Raw genomic sequence first — 10,000 nt, forward strand, 5'->3', positions numbered from 1 at the left:
TGATGGTGTCTGATGATGGTGTCTGGTGTCTGATGATGGTGTCTGGTGTCTGATGATGGTGTCTGGTGTCTGATGATGGTGTCTGGTGTCTGATGATGGTGTCTGGTGTCTGATGATGGTGTCTGGTGTCTGATGATGGTGTCTGGTGTCTGATGATGGTGTTTGGTGTCTGATTATGGTGTCTGGTGTCTGGTGTCTGATGATGGTGTCTGGTGTCTGATGATGGTGTCTGATGATGGTGTCTGATGATGGTGTCTGATGATGGTGTCTGGAGTCTGGTGTCTGGTTTCTCGCATCTGGCATCTCTTCTGTGTTTTTTTCCCTCTCCAGGTGCGTGTTTTTCCACGGCTCTAGGATCATAACTAGGTTCAGCTCATCCCAGTCTACAAACAGCATCTTGCAGTGAGAAGGTGGAGATTAAAAGCTGGACTTCTGAAGCGACTAAAGGACTCCAGGACTGTTTTGAGTCCGCTGGCTGGGTGGCCCTGACGGCCTGGAAGAGGCAGAGGATACCGTCTCTGAGTACAATCGTTTCTGTAAGTCAGCGTTTTCTCCTATAATAAAGCGTGAGTAACTCTCAACAGAGCTCCACAACCAGACAAAAACAGTGTTTAAAAATCAAGTGTCATTAAACAGGAGAGGAAACATATTCAGAGGCAACTCAGAAGCAAAATGAAGGAGTTTCAGGCAGCTTAGAAAACACATTAGAAAATATTTTCAAAAACAAGGACAGTTGGAAAATTTGGCAAGGGCTGCAAAGCCATCACAAATAAAAAATTACATAGTATGAATATCGAAAATGACCTTGCTTCCGCAAATAATTTGAACAGTTCCTATTGTAGGTTTGACGTGTGATTTTAAGTCGCAGCAGAGAGGGGCCTTGGACAGTATAGATGCCAGAGAGCATGCCAGCTGTTGATATACAGATAGATGCCAGATAGCATGCCAGCTGTTGATATACAGATAGATGCCAGATAGCATGCCAGCTGTTGATATACAGATAGATGCCAGATAGCATGCCAGCTGTTGATATACAGATATATGCCAGAAAGCATGCCAGCTGTTGATATACAGATAGATGCCAGATAGCATGCCAGCTGTTGATATACAGATAGATGCCAGATAGCATGCCAGCTGTTGATATACAGATCTCTGTGAATCAAACCAGGAAATAGTGTCAACGTGTCAAACCAGGAAATAGTGTCAACGTGTCAAACCAGGAAATAGTGTCAACGTGTCAAACCAGGAAATAGTGTCAGCGTGTCAAACCAGGAAATAGTGTCAACGTGTCAAACCAGGAAATAGTGTCAGCGTGTCAAACCAGGAAATAGTGTCAACGTGTCAAACCAGGAAATAGTGTCAACGTGTCAAACCAGGAAATAGTGTCAGTGTGTCAAACCAGGAAATAGTGTCAGCGTGTCAAACCAGGAAATAGTGTCAGCGTGTCAAACCAGGAAATAGTGTCAGCGTGTCAAACCAGGAAATAGTGTCAGCGTGTCAAACCAGGAAATAGTGTCAGCGTGTCAAACCAGGAAATAGTGTCAACGTGTCAAACCAGGAAATAGTGTCAACGTGTCAAACCAGGAAATAGTGTCAGCGTGTCAAACCAGGAAATAGTGTCAGCGTGTCAAACCAGGAAATAGTGTCAACGTGTCAAACCAGGAAATAGTGTCAACGTGTCAAACCAGGAAATAGTGTCAACGTGTCAAACCAGGAAATAGTGTCAGCGTGTCAAACCAGGAAATAGTGTCAACGTGTCAAACCAGGAAATAGTGTCAACGTGTCAAACCAGGAAATAGTGTCAACGTGTCAAACCAGGAAATAGTGTCAACGTGTCAAACCAAAATAGTGTCAACGTGTCAAACCAGGAAATAGTGTCAACGTGTCAAACCAGGAAATAGTGTCAGCGTGTCAAACCAGGAAATAGTGTCAACGTGTCAAACCAGGAAATACTGTTAGCAGCACTTCAGGCCATGATCAGACCTGCAGGCTTCACCATTCCTTCCCTTCACCGTCAGTCCAAGGGCTGCGTCACAAATAGCACCCTTCCTTACAGAACCCTGATTCAAAGTAGAGCCCTGGTTCAAAGTAGAGCCCTGGTTCAAAGTAGAGCCCTGGTTCAAAGTAGAGCCCTGATTCAAGGTAGAGTCCTGGTCAAAAGTATAGCCCTGGTCCAAATTAGTGCTCCAAATAGTGTAATATTTGGAACGCAGGACCAAGTCTCCCTGTATGACCACAGGAAAGAGAAATCCCCTATGTCTCAAGAACTACAGTACATGCATTAACCCTAACGTTAATCACTGTTGCTCAGAACAAAAGTCAAGCTGTGGAATTCCGTGACGGAGATGGTTATAAATCCCCCTGACGACGGGGATTCCTATTTCTCCCTGCTTAATCACCTGCGACTTTATATTTAAATATACAATTTGCAGGGTTTTAAAGTGTCTTAATCAGGACCATTCATTTTTAATATCTAACATTTAAAGTGGCTGGGGACCAAGGCCTACACCTTTTACTGTGTGGCGTGTAACAGGAAGCAGGAAGAGAATGTCAGGTATGTATTATGCATGACACTGTGCTGAATCCAGTTTTGCTACAACAGAACCTTTATACTACGACAGTGAAAGGGTAATTGTGTTTGTCTCAGAGGAGGAAACAATCAGGCCTCAACTCTGAAATCAAGCAGTTAAATATGAGCCTAAATGTTGATCCCAAACAGTTAAATAAATATGAGCCTAAATGTTGATCCCAAACAGTTAAATAAATATGAGCCTAAATGTCGATCCCAAACAGTTCAATAAATATGAGCCTAAACGTCGACCCCAGGCAGTTAAATATGAGCCTAAAGTTCGATCCCAAGCTATTAGATGAAGAATATTACAGATTCAACAGAAGATATTTTTTTTTCCACCTTGTCATCTCCCCTCTCCCCTCTCCCCTCTCCCCTCTCCCCTCTCCCCTCCCCCTCTATCCTCTGCCCTCTCCCCTGTATCCTCTCCCCTCTATCCTCTGCCCTCTCCCTTATATCCTCTCCCCTGTATCCTCTCCCCTCTCCCTTCTATCCTCTGCCCTCTCCCCTCTATCCTCTCCCCGCTCCCCTGTATCCTCTCCCCGCTCCCTGCATCCTCTCCTCTCCCTCTCCCCTCTATCCTCTCCCCCTCTCCCCTCTATCCTCTGCCCTCCCCCTCTCCCCTGTATCATCTCCCTCTTCCCTCTCCCCTCTCCCCTCTATCCTCTCCCCTCTCCCCTCTATCCTCTGCCCTCCCCCTCTCCCCTGTATCCTCTCCCCTTTATCCCCCCCCTCTCCCCTGTATCCTCTCCCCTCTCCCCTCTATCCTCTATCCTCTGCCCTCTCCCCTCTCCCCTGTATCCTCTCCCCTCTCCCCCCTCTATCCTCTCCCCCCCTGTATATCCTCTCCCCTCCCCCTCTATCCTCTCCCCTCTATCCTCTCCCCTCTCCCCTGTATCCTCTCCCCTCTCCCCTCTATCTTCTATCCTCTGCCCTCTCCCCTCTCCCCTGTATCCTCTCCCCTCTCCCCTCTATCCTCTCCCCTATATCCTCTCCCCTCTCCCCTGTATCCTCTCCCCTCTCCCCTCTATCCTCTATCCCCTCCCCTGTCCCCTCTATCGTCTCCCCTCTCCGCTCTATCCTCTCCCCTGTATCCTCTCCCCTGTCCCCTCTATCCTCTCCCCTCTCCCCTGTATTCTCTCCCCTCCCCTGTCCCCTCCTATCCTCTCCCCTCTCCTCTCCTCTCTCCTCTCTCCTCTCCTCTCCTCCCTCTCCCTGTCTCCTCTCCTCTGCTCTCCTCTCCTCTCCTCTCCTCTCCTCCTCTCCTCTCCTCTCCTCTCCTCTCCTCTCCTCTCCTCTCCTCTCCTCTCCTCTCCTCTCCTCTCCTCTCCTCTCCTCTGCTCTCCTCTGCTCTCTGTCATGTGGTCATTAAGGATCCTTCAGAGACCATGGGCTGGTAACCCATGGTAACCCTGATGTCCTGGCCTGCAGCCTATGGTTGCTTCTCAATCAGGCCATCTCTATCACTACCAGCTCTAATATGCCGAATCACCAGCTGGTTCCGGCCAGCCGCTGACAGGCTAAAAGACCAGACTAAACTAACTCAACTATCTCTCTCCTCTCTACTCTCGACTATTTTCTGCTAACAAACCTATGTTCCTTGACTTAACTCAATTATGCCAATTATGCCCCTTTAAAAAAAAGAAAATAGCCCCGGTAATCACAGGCCTTATTCAGACGTCCACAGTAAAACTCAGTAAAACTCGTAGGGTTTTAGGAGGAAGAGGAGGAGGAGGAGGAAGTAGGGACAGAGGAGAGAGGAGATGGACCAACGTACTGTAATCAATGAAAGTGAGATTCAGAGTTTTGGTGCTCCTGTTCAATCAGACACAGTTGATAAATACACTTTACACAGTGTGAGTCCTCCCTCTCTGGCTCTGCTCTGCCTTTTAAAACACTCTCCTCTCTTCTCCTACAGCCTTCTCCATTCAACAACCACCAACCACCCTATTTCCATTATCTCACATTTCAGCCAGTCTAAGATGATGCCCTGAAACACTCCTTTACGTCTTTTCCTGGATAGGACAGTGTGTCAGTAGATGATCGCCCAGAGTGGGGCTGGGAGGGAGAGGGCTTTGTGGGAAAGGGGGGGGGAGGAGGAGGAGGGGAGAAGGAGGGAGGAGGGGAGAAGGAGGAGGAGGGGAGAGAGGGGAGGGGAAGAGGGGAGAAGAGGGGAGGAGGGGGAGGAGGGGATTAAGAGGGGGAGGAAGAGGGAGAAGAGGGGAGGAGGAGGGGGGAGGAGGGGAGGAGGAGGGGAGTAGGGGAGAAGGAGGGGAAGAGGGGAGAAGGAGGGGGAGGGGAGAAGGAGGGGGAGTAGGGGAGGGGGGAGAAGGAGGGGAAGAGGGGAGAAGGAGGGGAGCAGGGGGGATAAGAGGGGAGAAGGAGGGGAGGAGGGATTAAGAGGAGAGGAGGGGAGGAGGTTTAGAGTAGGGGTAGGAGGAGGGGAGTAGAGGGTAGGAGGAGGGGAGAAGGGGAGGAGGAGGGGAGGAGGGGAGTAGGGGGAGGAGGGGAGAAGGAGGGGGAGGGGAAAGGAGGGGAGGGGGAGGGGAGTAGAGGGTAGGAGGAGGGGAGGAAGGGTAGGAGGAGGGGAGAAGGGTAGGAGGAGGGGAGGAGGGGAGGTGAGGAGGTGAGGAGGAGGAGGGGGGTGGAAGAGGGGAGCAGGGGAGAAGAGGGGAAGAGGAGGAGAGGAAGAGGGGAGGAAGAGGAGAGGAGAGAAGGGGTGGAGCAGAGCCCATTAGTATGTGGTACATTCTTCTTCTCTCTCTCGCCGTAATAAGGAGGTAATAAGGAAACATTGGAGAGTGGCTCTTTATTGGCAGGTGAGGAGGTGGGGGGGCAGACATGGCTTCTTGCCTCCTTAATCTCTCGTCTCGCCTCTCCAGCCCCCGTCGGTACCCTCCCACCTCCCGCTGGTGACCACATGCTACTGGTGAGGCCAAGAGGATGCCCCCCGAGGAGAATGTTACTCAGCGCTGTTTCATGGCGGCCACTCTGCTCCGTGCCGTGGTGACTGATAAACAGTAAGTACACACTATCACAGGAAGTTCTCCCTCCTTCCTACACCCATCTCACATTCAGCCCTGCTCTAAAACGTTGTGCCATTGTGAAGAGGTGATAATGGAGACATGGGCATTAACCAGCTGATAATGTGTTGTCGGGTTAGGCCATGCCACTACTCTGGGAGGGAAGGAGGGCCACTACTCTGGGAGGGAAGGAGGGCCACTACTCTGGGAGGGTATGAGGGCCACTACTCTGGGAGGGAAAGAGGGCCACTACTCGGTGAGGGAAAGAGGGCCTTACTCTGGGAGGGAAAGAGGGCCTTACTCTGGGAGGGAAAGAGGGCCACTACTCTGGGAGGGAAAGAGGGCCACTACTCTGGGAGGGAAAGAGGGCCACTACTCTGGGAGGGAAAGAGGGCCACTACTCTGGGAGGGAAGGAGGGCCACTAGTCTGGGAGGGAAAGAGGGCCTTACTCTGGGAGGGAAAGAGGGCCACTACTCTGGGAGGGAAAGAGGGCCATACTCTGGGAGGGAAGAGGGCCTTACTCTGGGAGGAAGAGGGCCACTACTCTGGGAGGGAAAGAGGGCCTTACTCTGGGAGGGAAAGAGGGCCACTACTCTGGGAGGGAAAGAGGGCCACTACTCTGGGAGGGAAGGAGGGCCACTACTCTGGGAGGGAAAGAGGGCCACTACTCTGGGAGGGAAAGAGGGCCTTACTCTGGGAGGGAGAGAGGGTCACTACTCTGGGAGGGAAAGAGGGCCACTACTCTGGGAGGGAAAGAGGGCCACTACTCTGGGAGGGAAAGAGGGCCACTACTCTGGGAGGGAAAGAGGGCCACTACTCTGGGAGGGAAAGAGGGCCACTACTCTGGGAGGGAAAGAGGGCCACTACTCTGGGAGGGAAAGAGGGCCTTACTCTGGGAGGGAAAGAGGGCCACTACTCTGGGAGGGAAAGAGGGCCTTACTCTGGGAGGGAAAGAGGGCCACTACTCTGGGAGGGAAAGAGGGCCACTACTCTGGGAGGGAAAGAGGGCCACTACTCTGGGAGGGAAAGAGGGCCACTACTCTGGGAGGGAAAGAGGGCCACTACTCTGGGAGGGAAAGAGGGCCACTACTCTGGGAGGAAAGAGGGCCACTACTCTGGGAGGGAGAGAGGGCCTTACTCTGGGAGGGAAAGAGGGCCACTACTCTGGGAGGGAAAGAGGGCCACTACTCTGGGAGGGAAAGAGGGCCACTACTCTGGGAGGGAAAGAGGGCCACTAGTCTGGGAGGGAAAGAGGGCCACTACTCTGGGAGGGAAGGAGGGCCACTACTCTGGGAGGGAAAGAGGGCCACTACTCTGGGAGGGAAGGAGGGCCACTACTCTGGGAGGGAAAGAGGGCCACTACTCTGGGAGGGAAGAGGGCCACTACTCTGGGAGGGAGAGAGGGCCACTACTCTGGGAGGGAAAGAGGGCCACTACTCTGGGAGGGAAAGAGGGCCACTACTCTGGGAGGAAAGAGGGCCACTACTCTGGGAGGGAAAGAGGGCCACTACTCTGGGAGGGAAAGAAGGCCACTACTCTGGGAGGGAAAGAGGCCACTACTCTGGGAGGGAAAGAGGGCCACTACTCTGGGAGGGAAGAGGGCCACTACTCTGGGAGGGAGAGAAGGCCACTACTCTGGGAGGGAAAGAGGGCCACTACTCTGGGAGGGAGAGAGGGCCACTACTCTGGGAGGGAAAGAGGGCCTTAGTCTGGGAGGGAGAGAAGGCCACTACTCTGGGAGGGAAAGAGGGCCACTACTCTGGGAGGGAAGAAGGCCACTCTGGGAGGGAGAGGGGCCACTACTCTGGGAGGGAAAGAGGGCCACTACTCTGGGAGGGAGAGAGGGGTCACTACTCTGGGAGGGAAAGAGGGCCACTACTCTGGGAGGGAGAGAGGGCCACTACTCTGGGAGAGAGAGAGGGCCACTACTCTGGGAGGGAAAGAGGGCCACTACTCTGGGAGGGACAGAGGGCCACTACTCTGGGAGGGAAAGAGGGCCATAGTCTGGGAGGGAAAGAGGGTCACTACTCTGGGAGGGAAAGAGGGCCACTACTCTGGGAGGGAAGAGAGGGTCACTACTCTGGGAGGGAGAGAGGGCCACTACTCTGGGAGGGAGAGAGGGCCTTAGTCTGGGAGGGAGAGAGGGCCACTACTCTGGGAGGGAAAGAGGGCCACTACTCTGGGAGGGAGAGAGGGCCACTACTCTGGGAGGGAAAGAGGGCCTTAGTCTGGGAGGGAGAGAGGGCCACTACTCTGGGAGGGAAGGAGGGCCACTACTCTGGGAGGGAAGAGGGCCACTACTCTGGGAGGGAAAGAGGGCCACTACTCTGGGAGGGAAAGAGGGCCACTACTCTGGGAGGAAAGAGGGCCACTACTCTGGGAGGGAAAGAGGGCCACTACTCTGGGAGGGAAAGAGGGCCACTACTCTGGGAGGGAAAGAGGGCCACTACTCTGGGAGGGAAAGAGGGCCACTACTCTGGGAGGGAAAGAGGGCCACTACTCTGGGAGGGAGAGAGGGCCACTACTCTGGGAGGGAAAGAGGGCCTTAGTCTGGGAGGGAGAGAAGGCCACTACTCTGGGAGGGAAAGAGGGCCACTACTCTGGGAGGGAAAGAGGGCCACTACTCTGGGAGGGAAAGAGGGCCACTACTCTGGGAGGGAAAGAGGGCCACTACTCTGGGAGGGAAAGAGGGCCACTACTCTGGGAGGGAAAGAGGGCCACTAGTCTGGGAGGGAAAGAGGGCCACTACTCTGGGAGGGAAAGAGGGCCATGTTTCCTAGTCTGGGAGGGAAAGAATGGACCGCCTGATATATGTCTGGGAGGATGAAAAGGCACTACATTTGGGAAATACAGCAACTTTAGAAATGAACCACTCCAGCCCTGGGAGGGACTGAACTGTGTCACCGTCCTGCATCGGGAGGGTCAAAGAGGGCTCTTAGTCTGGGAGGGATCAATGAGGAGTTTACTTTCTACTAAGTGGAAAGAGGGCCACTACTCTGGGATTAATCACCTTAAAGTGTAAAATCACATAGGAATGAAATTTCATTTTGTAGTTCATGTTTTTTGGGAGGGATTCAGGCTCCACTAAAAAAAAGCTGTTACATGCTAAACAACTGAATACTTTAAATTCGAGGGCCACTAAACCGAACTGGGATGTAAATAACCACTGTCAATTCCATGGGAGGAAAGAATGGCCACTACTCTGGGAGGGAAAGAAGGCCTCCTAACTGTTTACTTCTCCTAACTGTTTACTTCTGGGAGGGAAAGAGGGCCTTACTTCTGGGAGGTTTAGAAGGCCTAGTCTGGGAGGTTTACTTCCTCCTAGTCTGGGAGGGAAACTGTTTAGGGCCTCCTACTGTTTACTCTGGGAGGGAAAGTTTACTTCCTCTAACTGTTTAAACTGTTTAGGGCCTTAACTGGGAGGAAAACTGTTTAGGGCCACTAACTGTTTAGGGAAAGAGTTTACTTCCTCTAACTGGGAGGAAACTGTTTACTTCCAACTGTTTACTCTGGGAAAAGAGTTTACTACCTGGGAGGGAGAGTTTACTTCCTGCCAACTGTTTACTCTGTAAGGGTTTACTTCCACTAGTCTGGGAGGGAAAGAGGGCCCTCCTAACTCTTTAGGGAAACTGTTTACTCTGGGAGGGTTTACTTCCTCAGAGGGCCTTTACTCTGGGAACTGTTTACTTCCCCTTACTGTTTACTTCCTCCTAACTGTTTACTTCTCTGGGAGGGAAAGAGGGCCAACTGTTTACTCTGGGAACTGAAAGAGGGCCAACTGTTTACTTCTGGGAACTGTTTAGGGCCAACTGTTTACTCTGGGAACTGTTTAAAGAGGGCCACTACTCTGGGAGGGTTTACTTCCACTAGTCTGTTTAGGGAAAGAGGGCCTTACTTCTGGGAGGGAAAGAGGGCCTTAACTGGGACTTCCTCCTAAGGGCCTTACTTCCTCCTAAGGGAAAGACTTCACTACTAACTGGGAGGGAAACTGTTTACTTCCAACTGTTTACTGGGAGGGTTTACTTCCACTAACTGGGAGGGAAAGAGGGCCAACTGTTTACTTCTGGGAGGGTTTAAACTGTTTACTTCCTCCTAACTGTTTACTCCTCCTAACTGTTTACTTCCTCCCAACTGTTTACCTCCAGTACTGTTTTTCCTTCAATGTTTACCGCCTAACTGTTTACTTCCTCTTATAGCTGTTTCCAAAACTATTTAAAACTGCATTACATTTTACAACTGTTTACTTTCCTAATGTTTACTTCTCTCCAGCCTGTTTACTCCTGAACTGTTTACTTCCTCCTAACTGTTTACTCATCCTAACTGTTTACTCTTAGTAGAATCTCAACTGCCGTCAGATCAATGAGGACTGTTTACTTTCTACTAAGTGGAGGAGGCAACCTTCTAATA

Source organism: Oncorhynchus masou, chromosome 28, assembly GCF_036934945.1.
Source record: "Oncorhynchus masou masou isolate Uvic2021 chromosome 28, UVic_Omas_1.1, whole genome shotgun sequence".
Taxonomy (NCBI): Eukaryota; Metazoa; Chordata; class Actinopteri; order Salmoniformes; family Salmonidae; genus Oncorhynchus; species Oncorhynchus masou.